This window comes from Mustela erminea, chromosome X (genome assembly GCF_009829155.1).
Source record: "Mustela erminea isolate mMusErm1 chromosome X, mMusErm1.Pri, whole genome shotgun sequence".
NCBI classification, from domain to species: domain Eukaryota; kingdom Metazoa; phylum Chordata; class Mammalia; order Carnivora; family Mustelidae; genus Mustela; species Mustela erminea.
In genome coordinates this window covers 124,202,879-124,218,533 of record NC_045635.1, presented here as the reverse complement: position 1 = coordinate 124,218,533, position 15,655 = coordinate 124,202,879, and positions in this window count along the sequence as shown.

Genomic DNA, 15,655 nt, shown 5'->3' with positions numbered 1-15,655 from the left:
CAGGGCAGGCTATAGGGAGGCTTGAGTACCTTATTAGGAGGCATACATATCTCCTAAAGGAGTGGGGATGGATTGACCTAAGGGTTTACAGCAAGGTGTATGGGATTGGTACTTTTGAAAGTTCACTGTGACAACAGTGTGGAGGACAAATTTTAGGGGGGCAAGCCAGGAAGCAATGAGGCCAGCTAGAAAGGTGGTCATCCAGCTGAGAAGATGGTGGCTTTGTGACAGAGAGGAAGGAAGAGATTATTAGAGAAAAATCCCATAACATGGATAACTACAAAAGTAATGTACCAAAAATCAATAGCTTTTCCGTATATAAGTAATCACCATTTAGATCATATAATGGAAGAAAAAAATCCTATCACATTAGCAACACAAAAGTTTAAAGCCCAAAGGATAACCTTCAGTCAATCCTTGGAATTATCATTTTGAATGTCCTATAATAAATTTATAAAACTACATAAAGGGGATAACGAATACATGAATTAATGGAGAAACATACCTTGCTTTTAGATAGGAGGACTCTATTAATTGTGCATGTACTAATCTATACTTAAGGCAATCCCAATTAAAATTACACCAGCATTTTTTTTTTTGAGGAACTTGTTTTTAAAAGCTATCTAGAAGAAGAAGAATGCAAGGCAATATCATGCTGTGGTTGAGATCATAGGTTTTTGAGTCAGAAAGTCCATGGTTTTTTTTGTTTGTTTGTTTTAAAGATTTTATTTATTTATTTGACAAAGAGAGAGATCACAAGTAGGCAGAGAGGCAGGCAGAGAGAGAGGGGGAAGCAGGCTACCCACTGAGCAGGGAGCCCGATGTAGGGCTCGATCCCAGGACCCTGGGATCATGACCTGAGCTGAAGGCAGAGGCTTTAACACACTGAGCCACCCAGGCGCCCCAGAAAGTCCATGTTTTGCTCCCAATAGGCCTCCCAAACTTGTCTATCAACTAGCTTCATGAATTATAGCAAGTTACTTAACTCCTCTGTCCCTCAGATTCCTTATCTTAAAATGGAGATGTGAATGCATACCTCCTGGAGTAGTTATAAGAATTAAATGAAGTAATGTATGTGAGTAAAGCACAGTACCTGGCAATATGAAGTACTAAATATATATCAGTTGTTACTATGACTAATGGAATGAATATATGAGGCTGAACCATCTGAAATTGCCATTTTTATAAGTCATACATGGCCAAATATTGGCAAATTCATGAAATATAAATTAATATATAAAAAAAGACCTGATGTTCCTTATGTATAAATCAGACTACAATAATGAAAAAAATTCTAATAAGGAAATTAGTGAATGATACAAATAGGCAGAACGTATTTTATATGGTCAATAAATACATGAAACTGTTTGATCTTATAAACAATAAAAATATAGAAATTAAAATAGTTATGAGGTACTTTTTTGTATTTACATCAGTAATAGTTTTTGACAATACCTGAAGATTTTTCAAGGCCCTGGGGTTACAGGCACTCTCATGTCCTTTTGGTGACTTAGTGTAGTGATTAAAAAGCTCAAGTTTCAAGAACCAGAGTGGATTCTAGTGTCAAGTTTCCTACAACACTATCTGTGCGAATTTGGACAGATAACCATACTTTCCTTTACCTCAGTTTCTTCATGTTTTATAGTGGGGATGATCAGAGGTTCTACCACATAAAGGCTGCTGTAAGAATTAAACAAGTCCATCTATGGACTTCACTTAGAACAGGGCCTGCCTCATTATAACTGCAATGCCAGTTTTGTATTTTTTTAAATTTTTTAAAGAATTTATTCATTTATTTGAGAGAGAGATAGTGCACAAGCTGGTGGGGGATAGGGAGAAGGTCAGAGAGAATCCCAAGCAGATTCTGTGCTGAGTGCGGAGCCCAATGCGAGGCTAGATCTCATAATGCCCTGACCACAACCTGAACTGAAACTGAGAGTCCAATGCTTAACTGACTGCACCACCCAGACACACCAAGTTTTGTGTTTTTTTTAAAATCCTCTTTGTTATTATTGGTGGAAGGGAGCCATTGACTCAGTTCCCAAGGTCCCAAACCTGAAAGTCATCCTTGATAGGTTTCTTCATCACCCCCACATCCAAATGATTGAATTCTCCCTCTTCAGTGTAAAATTGCTGAAAGAATTGCACTCATGTTTGTATTTTCATTATCACTGCCCTTTAGGCACTCAGAATCTCATCATCAATGTCATAATAACCTCATGATTACATCCAATTTTTCCTGTATCTCCCTTGTCCACTAATTCATCCTTTCATGCTGCCACCTAAGGTTTCTTTCTTAAACCCTAGACAAATCACATCTGTCTCCTGCTCAAAAACCCACAAAGTTTCCATACTGCTTACAGAATAAAGTGTGAAATTCAAGACCATCAATATCTTGATATGTATATCCATGCCTCTGTGACGTTCCACATGCTGTTTTTTTCTCAGCCTGACATGATCTTTCTTCCATTCTGTCTCCTGCAGCCATGCCCTTCCTTAAGTCATCATTCCAGTGGCTGCTCCCTATATGAAGCCTTCCTTCATTACCTGATAATCAAGCCCACTCTTTATCACCTCCCCAAGCCCCCATCCTCACCAAGTGAGATTTACTTTATTCTTTACTCTGGGTTTCCATAACCCATGCCTGGTTCATATTTTCATGTATTTCTCCCTCCATCCTGTGTGGAGTATAACTATGATTTGCTTGTCTTCCTTACTTGGATCAAAGCTCCTTAAGAATGGAACCATCCCTTTCTTCATCCCTCTTCTTGCCCATGATTAGCACAGAACTTTCTGTCTTTGAGAGCATGTTTATGGAATCAAACTTAACAAGATTCTTTGAAACTATAGATCCTGAAAGTCCCCACCAAGTAATAAAAAGGAGTAACATACATTTTTTCTACTTTTGAGATAGAATTACCCTATAGAACCCCAGCCAAAAGTCCATCTAGGTGTTTTTTCTAGCTACATCTGCAATCCCCAGGGCTCTGTCAGAAGGTATGGATGATAGGTCACATATTAATCAGAGTCTCTACCTCAGACTTTGTGTGGAAAACAGAAGTTGCAAGAGGTTCAGAAGCAGATATTGGCTTGTCTTGCAGGAGGAGCAAGTCTCTTTGAAATTTATTGAGTTCTGAGTAATTTTAAGCCCTAACTATAGGGAAATGTTTATAAATATCAACTTCTATTCAGGAGGTTATTTACTTTCTAAAAAGGTTATTCTTCCACAATATGGTAGCATAGTCTGCTCGACCTTGAAAGTCAGCAAATCAAGGTAATGATTGGTCATTTGGAAAAAAAAATTCTAAACAAACAACTAAATCAACTGTTGGGACTATCACATTAATTAGTAAGACCCAGATCAATGTTTACCTCAGATATAGAAAAAGCCAATATAGATGTGTGATAGTAAAAAAGAAGATAGTGTTCTAGAGCAAAGAGCCTTGAGTTTGTTCTAGTTCCACCACTTCTAGCTGTATCACCTTGGATAGTCACTTAGGTCTTGAGCCCTCATCCTTTCCTCATTGGTAAAAGAAAGACAAATGCCCACTTAATAGGCTTGTAATGATGAGCAAATGGGATGGGGTTCATTTTTTTAAAAGATTTTATTTATTTGACAGAGAGAGAAACAGTGAGAGAGGGAACACAAGAAAAGGGAGTGCGAGAGGGAGAAGCATGCTCCTTGCAGAGCAGGGAGCTCAATGTGGGCCTCAATTCTAGGACCTTGGGATCTTGACATAAGCTGAAGGCAGACCCTTAATGACTGAGCCACCAAGGTGCCCCTGGAATGGGTTTCATAAATGTGGTTCATAAAGACTTCCACCAAATGTAACCACAATTATTTTTGAAGCAGGAAGACATTCATTCAGAGATGATTTAGTATAACACCCTCTTTTCACCAATGAAGAGACAGGCTTAGTGCTAGAGCTGGGTCTAGAACCCAGTTCTTCTGTTCTCTAGGCTCGCTTCCTCCCAGACAATGGAAGCAAAGTAGCTGGATGTTTCATAGAAGTCTGAACAAAATGGGTTATATGCTTTGGGGCACTGACTCAGTCCCTTATCCTGTAAAGAGAAATAGTTTTCTTGGTACATACTCTTCTTCCTTAAGATCACTTCTGGAGACTTCCCAGAGAACACATTCATTCTACTGAGTCATTCTTGCCTTGCAGCTCAGTGAGTCAGAATCTTATCTATCCCCATCAGAAGTTCAATTTGTTGTCAGGAACAAGATGAAATAAAAAAAGAGACACAGATGCACAGAGAGGCCATCACTTGCTTATCCTTGGGGCATAAAGCAATTTGAATAAAGGAGCACTAAAGAAGGACACAATCATTAATTTTACTGCAGTATTGGTGCCTGCTGTGGAAATAAAATGGTAAAACAAACATACAGAGTATCATCTGTAGGGCAGAGTGGCCAAGGGCTGGTATTTGTGAGGTGTAGTGGAGAGAGTTAGGGTACTGACAGGAAGATAGATGACCCAGACTCTTGAATCCATACTGCTAAGCACTGTGACCTTAGACATGTCCTTTAAGCTCAAGGAAACTGAGGTCTTATCTATAAAATGAAGAATGACACTAGTGCTGTGAGCCTCCCAGAACTGGGTCAGGTTCAAGTGCAACATAGGTATGATGTGGGCATTCAAGGAGATTAGACATCTAAGCCCCCAGTCAGTGCCAGATAGTCAGCTGAGCCCAGTAAATACTAACAATTACTGTTATTACAGTTGTAGCGATGTTTGTCAGCGGTCAGCACTTCTTTCTTACATGACTACTCCTCCGCAGTAACTAGCCACAGAGCTTTTGTACAGAAGGGGATAGCAGGTGAGTAAGAGAGGGGGTACAACATGCAGGAAGGACAAGCAAGGCTCAGAGGCCACACAGCATGGTGTCCAAGAGTATGGGTTCTGGGTCACTTGGATTGGGGTGAGAAGCCATGCCTTGGTCTGCTCATTTACAAACTGCGAGCCCGGACCCTATGGCCTGCAAGCATCATCATGAGGGCTAAATGAGATGTCTCACGGAGTGCAGCAAGTGGCTGGTGCCGAAACTTGTTAAAGTAAGACGATATACATCAAAGCACATTCGTAAACCCTAAAGTGATATAAACATGTAAGAAATTATTATAACAAGGACAAAATTCTATGCAAAACACCAATGCTTAGCTAATTGCTTAAGTGTTATGGGAAAATTCATTATACTGTCCAAATGTAAAACATGCTCATTTACGGCAGTTTCCCCTCCAGCTGTGCCAGTGATGAGGTGGGGAATACTCAAAGGTTTCTTTTAAACACAGCTGCTTTATGTATTATTGTCAATTTTCTCCATTCTTTCAATTTGATCATTTGGACTTCATCTTTTAAGCTTCTAAAATGGTTAGAATAGCAGGCATTTGGTGAAGGTAACTTGCAAATGTGTAAGCAAGCACATTAAAGTGAGTTAGAATCCACGTGAGCTTCTTTTCTCCAAAAGCCCATGGTGTGCTCCAGATAGATGCTTTGAAATCATTAGTGTTAATATATGGGATATTGCAGAAAAGAAACTTAATTTGTCTTTAGAATGTATTTTGGGAATATTTTTAGAAACAACTACTGTTGTAAGGAAAGATACGAAATGTATTTTAGCATAATTAATATGTTGGAGGAAACAGAGGGATCTAGATAAACAAGTATCTTTTTCTTTTTAAAAAGATTTTATTTTTGGGGCGCCTGGGTAGCTCAGTGGGTTGGGCCACTGCCTTCAGCTCTGGTCATGATCTCAGAGTCCTGGGATCGAGCCCCACATCGGGCTCTCCACTCAGCAGTGAGCCTGCTTCCTCCTCTCTCTCTCCCTGCCTCTCTGCCTGCTTGTGATCTCTCTCTGTCAAATGGATAAATAAATAAAATCTTAAAAAAAAAGATTTTATTTTTAAGTAATCTCTACACCCAACCTGGGGCTTGAACTAGCAGCCCTGGGATCAAGAATCATGTGTTTTACTGACTGAGTCAACCAGGTACCCCTAGATAAACAAGTGTTTTAATAGTTGTCATGTTATTCCACAGAAATCTCAGTGAAATTTGCACAGATACATACATAGATGAATGATTTCAAGATCACTTTGGTTCAACCTTATTGTAGATCTTGTAATGAAAGAATTTATCATTAAATGCACCCAGAAGATACCATTAGTCTAAACTATCCAAACTAGAAACTCTTTCTACAGCCTCTCAAGCTGATGCTCTCTCTTGCTTACAGTGCCTTCTAGGGACGAAGCAGCCAGTTCCAGCTCTATTGTTAGAAATGATTGCTTTAAGCAGAGTGGTCAGAAGTGACTCTAGCATTTCTTTTTTTTTTTTTAAGATTTTGATTATTTATTGGACAAAGAGAGAGAGAGCATGTGAGCACAAGCAGGGGGAGTGGCAGGGAGAGGAAGAGGGAGAAGCAGGCTTCCCACTGAGCAGGGAGCCCGATGCGAAACTCGATCCCACGATCCCAGGATCATGACCTGAACCAAAGGCAGATGCTTAAGGGATGGAGCCACCCAGGCACCCCTCGTTTTTAAGATTTATTTATTTATTTGTTTGGGGGAGGTGCAGAGGGAGAAGGAGAGAGAGTCTTAAGCAGACTCCATACTGAGTGGGGAAACTGACTGGGGCTCAACATCACATCCCTGAGATTGTGACCTAAGCCAAAACCAAGAGTCAACACTTAATTGACTGAGCCACTCAGGTTCCCCTATGCTGGCATTTTTTACTGAAGTGTGTGTTTATTTCACATAGTTTGGGAGTGGGAAAATGTTAGGAAGATCAAAGGAGACTAAACCATGCATTAATATCTCTAATGCTCCCAGAAACTTCCATCTCCTCAGTTCCACCCTTGGCTGCATGCTACACATGTTTGATTTGTAGAGAGTCATAGTAAAATGCCAGTGGCAGGGGATTTTTTTTTTATTTTAAAACTAGGTTATACAAAAAAAAAAAAATTTGCTAAATCATCATGATTTCAATACATCAACTGTGCTGAGGAGATTCCAAAGAGGGGGGAGGGTAAACTCAAGTAGCAAGAGATATTGTCAATCAAAATTAATTAAGAAACTATATATCAATCAATAATCTTCTAAAAAGTCTTGTAATGACCTCTGTTACTCTGTTTAAACATAAATAAGATAATCAACCATGTTACCTATCTGGAGATTAGATCTTTTCCAATTAACTTGACTTAATTAACTCTCTAAGGTGTTGAACTTTTGATGCCTCAGACACTGTACTTGCAGATTATTACAGTTGGAGTACTCACTGAATTTACTCTTGTTTTTATCATCACCATTATATATACTCATTAGACAAATAGAATTAAAAACTTAAATTCATGTCTGGGGGGGGATAAAAATTTTTAAGGTGAAAAACTGGGACCTTAATTTAGACAACTGAAATAAATAAAATTGTAAGACTCCTGAGACCAGTCTTTGTTCCCTCATTAAACATTATGGGAAAAGATGTCAGCTAGCTTCTGGGAACCACATAGGGCCATTTCAAGTGACCAATCTTAATCATTCCTCTATGTATTGCCCTTTCATCACATCTCATAGAGGCAATCCCAATAGATGGGAATGTTCACAGCTTCCTGTTTCCATTCCCATCTGCCCTGGTGTCCTTTCCTCCTGCCTCCCAAATGAATGAAGGAATGGTTCTGTCTTTTATTTAAGGCCCATCCCTTTGCTTTGGCTCCCATCACCATCTCCTCTGCAGGGACCTTGCTCCATTAGACAGTCAGCATTTCCCTGGATCCTCAACCTTACTTTCTTCACTGACTCCTCCTCCTCATCCTCCTCCTCAGCTAATACAAAGGCTCAGGTCTCCCTCATCTAACAATGAATGAATGACACCCTCCTTTAACTCTCCCAGTTTAACCCTGTTTTTCAACTTCTTGAAACTTTTCTCTATATTCCCTGCATTCCCCTTCTTCAGCAGTCAGTCATGCCTCCACTGATGGGAATTTGGCTTCTGGTCACATGACCACTTCTCAGACCTAATTGCATTCCTTCAATTGAGGTAAAATTCACATTAACATAAAGTTAACCATTTCAAACTGTACAATCTGGTAGCATTTAGTACCTTCACATGTACAGCTATCACCTCTAGTTCCAGAACATTTCCATTACCCTAAAAAGAGATCATATACCTATTAATCAGTCACTGTTCTTTCCTCCGCAGCCCCTGGAAACCACTAACCTGTTTTCTGTCTCTATGGATTTGTCTATTCTAGACACCCCATATAAACAGGATCATATACTATGTGGTCTTTAATTGACTGGCTTCTTTCACTTAGAATGACATTGTCAAGGTTCATCTACACTGTAGCACAAATCAGTGCTTTGTTATTTTGAAGATTAAATAATATTCCACTGCATGGATAGACAACTTTTTGCTTATCTATTCATAAGTTGATGGGTATTTAGGTTGATCCAAACTTATGGCTAATCTTATTTGACCTTTTGGAGACATGTGATGCTGCTTACCTCCATCATAAGTCCTCTCTTTCCTTGACTACTGAAATGAACCACTCTCCCAGCTTTTCTGACTGTTCTCTTCATGTCCTCTTTCTAACGGGCCCCTTCAATGAAGGGGTTCCCATGAGACTGGACTTGGTCCTCTTTCTTCATTCTCTGTGCTCCTCTCTGTGGGTACTATACCCACAGTACCAGCTACCAATGGCTCCTGTGAAAATGTCATCTGTTTCTAGTACGGATGAAGGGATACTATTCTCAGGATGCAAAAAAAAAAAAAAAAAAAAAAAAAAAAAAAGTAGAACAGGAGTACTGGGGACCCCAATATGCACACTGTCTTTAGGATAGATATGTGTTAGGATAGCTGTAGAACAGCTTATGCTGACTCCCAAGCTCCTACTACCCAAGAAAAGCCAAATGCCTCTCATGATACCCTCCCTGCCACTGGCCCAGTTTCAAGCCTTCAAACCACGTATATGCGATATCATTTCAGTGGGGGAAGAAGTCAAAGAATACATGTCATGCAGACAGAACAACTGGTCGACTCAATTTTTCATTTTTCAATCTATTGCTTTGTTGTCAGACACAGCTTCAGTGCAAAGTTTTAGCAGCAGGAGGAAAGTTCCATTTCAGCTACTCATGCTTCTGTTATTTTCTCTTTTCCCCACCTCAAACTGACTCACCTTTGGCTAAAAGAAATATAAAATCAGCAAATATTGACACAAAAGACTATGCAATTTACATCTTAATTCAGAGTAATAAGTCTTTTTATAGTTCTCTTGGGAGCTACGTAGCCTGGCATATTTTTGTTTTTGGCTTTCAGTTTAACACCATTTTCACTTTGCGATTTTAGCAAGTAACAAGGATTGGTGCTTTAGGTTTTGCAGGGTAGAGCTGGACAGTGTTCTATCAACAGGGCCTCTTTTAGCTTCAGGACTTCCCCAGGGGCTCAAAAGGACAAGAGTCATTAGGAGGCTGACAGTGTTTCAAGAAAAGTATTTCTGTTATTAATAAAACTAACCAGAAATCATTCATTGAACATTTACCAAGCATTTACTGAAGGTCTATTGTGTGTTCCCATAGCCCTCTTGGCATGTATCCCTAGTATTGAAATTAACACATTGAATAGAAATTCTGTTAACCTTTCTATTTCTTCTCTTTACACTGTGAGCGTCTCTGGGTAAGAGCCATATCTTGTTGATTACTCTAGCTCCTGCACCTGGCTAAAAAGCGTTCATTCATTCATTCATTCATTCCAAGAAATCAATAACTAGTTACTGAGTGCCTACCATGTGCCTGACATTGTTCTATGCACTGGAGATTCAGCGATGAATTAAACAGATTAAAGAAAAAAGCCCTGACTCTTCTGGTGTTTATATTCTCAGTGTCGGGGGCGGGGGGCAGTAGAAAATGAGGAAGAAAGTAAAATATACAGCATGTTAAATTATGGCAAGAGCTATGGATAAAAATTAAGGGGGTAGGGAGTATGGGGCAGAGAAGGTTTCAGTTTTGTTTGTTTATTTATTTAAGATTTATTTATTTATTTGAGAGGGGAGGAGGGGCAGAGGAAGAGCTCCCGCTGAGTGCAGAGCTCGATGTAGGGCTTTATCCTGGATCCTGAGATCATGACCTGAGCCTAAATCAAGAGTTGGATGCTTAGCCAACTGAGCCATCCAGGCACCCCAGGTCGTACTTTTCAATAGGGTTATCAGGAAAGGTATTACTGAGAAGGTGATGTTTGAGAAAAGGCCAGAAGGAAGGACAAGAGGAAACCATGGATGAGGGAACAAGCATAGAAAGTCTTATAAGTGATTATAGAAACTTGAGTTTTACTCTAAAGGAGACAGGAAGCCACAGGAGGGGGGTAAAGGATCAGGAGGTCAATTTGGGTTATGCAAAGTTTGAAGTCTACTAGACACCCTAGTGGGAATATCGAGCAGGCAAGTGAATGTGTGAGCCCAGATTTCAGGAGAGATTTCTAGCATGGAGAGAGATGTTTGGAAGTGGTTGGTATACAGCTGGACTTTAACGCCATGAGATTCAGGGCATCTGGGTGGCTCAGTCAGTTAAGCATCTGCTTTGGGGTCAAGTCCCAATCCCAGGGTCCTGGGATGGAGCCCCATATTGGGTATCCTGATCAGGGGAGAACCTTCTTCTACCTCTTCCTCTGCTCCCAACCCCTTACTTGTGCTCATTCTCTCTGTCAAATAAGTAAGTAAATAAATAAATAAAAATCTTTAATAAAAAACAAATAAAGCCATGAGACTTGATGACAGCAGAAAGGGGGGAGGAGTATCGGTGGAGTAAAGATACAGGATGGAGGGAAGAGGTGAACCAGCCCAGAAGACTAAGAAGGAATGGGGCTAGTCAGGAAAGAGAAAAGTCAGGAGACTAGCAGTTGATCATTGGGTTATACAAAGTGAAGGTTATTGGTGACCTTGACAAAAACATTTACAGTGGAAGGGAGCAGCTGACATGAGTGGAGAAAACGAAAGGAGAGAAAGTAGACATGTATGTACACACAACGTTTTTTTAAGGAGTTTTTACTGTATAGAGGGGCAAAGAAAGCAGGTGGTTGCTAGAGAGAAACAGTTTTTCCTTAATTGGGAGAAACCATGAAGTGTGTGTAGGCTGATGGAAATGATCTCACAGAAAAAAGAAAACCAACGATACAGGAGGGAGAGAGGAGAATAACTACCTTAGGTCCTTGACTAGTAGGTGAGAAGGGAAATATGTAGTGCATGAATTAATAACTCTCACCGGCAGTCCCCAAAAAACTTCCAATACTAGTTGTTTGCATGCCTAAAATGGGAGTAGTGGAACTCTAAAGTGTCAGCTCCACGAGGACAGAAGCATTCATGTGGTTTGTCCTCTGCTGTGTTCCCAGAGCCTAGAACAGGGCCTGGCATGCATGGTAAGAACTTCACAGATACTTGTTGAAGGAATTACTAACTTGCTTCTAATTATTGAATGATAAAAGGACTCAGTGCTTCAAGATGGGGAAAAGACTACTCCAGACTTTTGGCAATTAGGTGGAATGCATCCTAACATCAGAAGTTTGATCTTCAGGAACATACATTATTTTCTAAATATATGTTGTTACTTTTATACATAATCTAAAAGGGCCAGGCAAGCAGATGTGTGGGAGACACATAAGGCAGCACCAACACTGTCATAAATGTGCCTTCAGTCCATATTCAAGACCTAGAAAATGACTGCTTTGGAGGCCACGGCCATTGCTGTGGAGTGGTTAAGGAAGTGTTCCATACACATGTGTAAAATCAAAGTTGCAGCTTGAAGCTGTTGGGAAAATGTAGATGTTTCATTCTTTGAGTAAAGTGGAAAATCACCTCCTTCTAATTAAAGACAACTGGTGATGGAGAGTTTTCGATTCTTAGCACATGATGTGTTATTATGGCTTTTTTTCTTTAATTAATTCTTGAAGCCAGTGGCTGAAATAGGAGAGGATTACCGGCTCCTAAAATTACCTTGGGAAGGTCCTGAAAACAAGTTCCTTGGAGAAGGAGGCTTCAAAACATAAAAGAAACATTCCAAACAAAATGTATATTAGATTCAATGGACAATTTGCTCCTAAACCATCTTTCTACATTTTGATATTTTGTGCTAGGCACAGTGACACATACATGAATGAGGCGGAGGTCTCCTCCCTGAAGGAGTTCCTGGTCCAATAGTGGGGACTATCCAGGAACCAGGTGATTCGGAGAGTGGTTAAGGGAGAACAGAAAGGTGTTGTTAAGGAATATCTAGGAAAAGCACCTAATCCACTTGGGGAGGGAGGTTTGCTTTTCATGGAAAATGTTAAACATATTGAAAAGTAAAAAGAAATGCACACTAAGCCACTGTATACTCATAGCCTAATGTCAACATAACAGTTGCCAACCTTCTTTCCTTCATTCCCTTCCTCTCATTTTCTTCCTGAAGTATTTCAAATCATATTATAGACATTCTATCATTTCACCTATAATTACGTTATTATGCTTCTGTAACTTACTATAACTGCTGTCACAGTTAACACAATTAACAGTAAGGAAGACTTCTTAAGGAAGGTGACTTCTGAATGCCTAGAGGATGTGTATGTGGATGCCAGGAGAATGCAAAGGGCACAGCTGGGCCAAGGGGACTAGAAGGGCTTGAAAGAGCCAAGAGAGAGCCTAACCTGGCTTTTGTGGAAAACCACAGGTAGTTCAGTGACGGGAGCATGGCATGACCTTGGTCCTGGGCCAATCAAGACTCTCATTTATACTAGCTTGCTTAATCTTCACAACAATGAAACTACAATAGGTACGTATAATTAACTCCAGACAAGAGAAGGAGGTTTTGAGATGTCAAATAATTGGCTTACCGATGATGATTCTGTGGCTCAACAAATAAAAGACTGGATTGTGAAACCAGGTCCTTCAGAATCCCTGGGTACCTAACCACTTCGCCATCCAAGCTACACCAATGTTTATGATTTTCTACATCTTCAAGTGTTTGCCCCTTTGATTTCGTTCTATACAATGATCAACTTTACCCATTGATGGTTAGCTGATTTGATTTTTAAAACAGTTAAAAGGAGGTGTTTTTCTAGCAGTAAGGGGGAAGAGACAGGGTTTCCTTGGGTTTAAAGTAGTGGAAACTCACAGCAAGACTCATGCTTATAATATATGAATCTTTTGTAGTTCAAGCAATGAATTTAACTGAGTCATTTGCTGTCGCTGGATAGTAGCATACACTAATTTCAAGAAAAGCATCCAGAAGGAAAAAAACAGTCTCCTGATTGCTGAACTTGCAAAGCTACAGTGACAAAACCAGGGTAAGCATCATAGAAGTAAGAAGCCCCTTATTTCCCTTCTTGAGAAAATCCAGTATTTGGTGATGCAGATATCCTTAGGTAAGAAAAGGCTAATTATGATGTTTTTATGAGAACTGAATTTTGTATTTAATTAACAGATTAAGTTATTCCCTGTTGCTAACAGGCTGTGTTCTCAATGAAACCAAATATTATGACAATTGCCAAGTTTATCAGATAGTTCATTGTATGAACGCTAAAAGTCTACTTTACTGAGTTCCCTGCCTCCTCCCACCCCTGCCCTGTTGGTTTCTGCCTCAAGCCCGGGCTTTAGGTATTACAATTTACCTGCCATTTTAGTTTCCCAGTTTAGTAACTCTCAAGGTATGCCTTTACTTTCAGGTTTATGCTTTAAAGAGTGACACTCCAAAGCATGGAAGCCTACCACTGGTGGCTACATTCAGAGAATTTTCCCCACACTTCAGCTATTTATTTCTTTTAAGACTGATTTATTTAAGAGAGCGAGAGAGAGAGAGAGAGAGAGTTCATGAGAGTGGGAACAGGGGTGGAGGGTAGGGGGAGAGGGAAAGGGAGAGAGAAAAATCTCAAGCAGACTCCCCGTTGAGCATGGACCCCAATGTACAGCTTGATCCCAGGACCCCGACATCATGACCTGTGCTGAAATCAGTAGTTGGATGCTTAACCAACTAAGCCACCCTGATGCCTCCCGATACTTCAATTATTGTAGCAACAGAACCAAGAGAGTGAGGGCAGAGCATAGTTGAGTCCTTTCCTCTCTCTACCATGCCCCAGCAGGATGTAATGGCTGAGGACATGGGTTCTGGTCCAGCCCCACCACTTCCCGAACATAGCCCTGTGGGAAAGCACGTGGGAATATTTCATGGTTATTGCATGTCAATCCCTTTGTCCCAGCTCCCTGTGTTTGACACCGAGTTCAACTCCTTCTTAGGCAGACATGCTATATAAACATGCTATATAAAGGCAGACATGCTACTTGAAGGCATAACATCTCCATGCCTCAACTTCCTTAGCTGCAGGATAGGACTGATAATCACAGCATCTACCCTATGTAGTTGTGACCAGGGGCCACAGAGCATGTGACAAATACATGTTGGCTTCCGTTCATTTCCAAGGTCCCACATCAGAGCAGAGAGAGTATTTTGTGACTGTTGAAAACCTAAAAGGCTACAAAAATCTGCTCTACAAATAAAACAAATCAGAACTCTACTTGCTCAGTGGAGAGGGAGGATTGCAAATTCTTCACAGTAGTGGCCCCAACAAGGCTGTGACAGCCAGCTCATGGAGACACCCATCGGAAGAATGTCTCAGTGGCTCCTGAGATGGACAGGCCCCTAGAGCTTCCAGAACAATAACTGTACTTGTTTAGTTAGAGGATCTTGCTTTCAGAGAGGAGTCCCATACAATCAGCTCTCTCTCCAGCCCTGGGAAACTCCCTGAAGTCTGGGAGTGGGGAGAGGGCTTGAGGATAGGGAGACTATGGAGGGCAGACCTGACATCAGCAGCCTCATGAAGGGACCCCCAAGTCCTAGATTGAAAACGAGGTTACTGCAGTATCTTTCAGATGCCTCTACCTCCTCTAGTGGTATGAAAAGCCCTCCCCAAATACATAGTAAAACTTGTTTGAAATAAGAAGTGTGCTTTGTTTACAGAACAGAGGTTGACAGCCTCATTAGAGCCAAATGCCACCTGCACACTGAGCAGAGCCCAAAAGGAATTTACCTGTTCCTAATTTGGGCCGGGGGGAAGAGAAGAGGGATCAGCAAAAAGAAAGAGAAAAGGCAAAATGATGAGAAAGGGAAGGAACAGAGTGGGGGAAGCGGGGAATACAGCTGGCTCTGAAGCAGGGTGGGGAAGCTCCTCACCACATAGATAGGTCCAAGAAGCCAGCTGTGGAGTGTTGTGAAGCAGGTCAGCTTCTGACCAAGAAAATCCCCTTAGATCTCAAATAGTCCAACCTAACCATGTCCAAGAGGGGAACACTGAGGCCTGCCTACTCAGGGCCACACGGGGAGTCGGCGTGAGAGCTGGGGTGGGAACCCTGGCCACTGTCTTCTTACCCGGAGCTCTGGAAATTTTTCCCATTCCTGGGTACAAATTTTGTTTGGAAACGGGAACTATTTTCCTCCTAGAATATCTACAGTAAGCTGCAGGTACATTCATGCCACTTCCCACCCTAAAGGTCAAGCCTTCATTGCATGTTGTGCTTTATAAGTGAAATAGAATTCCCTGGGTGTGGACTGGGTTCTTTGGGAGGCCAGGAGGTGGAGGAGGGCTCAACTGAAGGCCTGGAAATAATAGTCAAGGACCTCTACTGACCTGAGAGCAGCAAAGAAAGC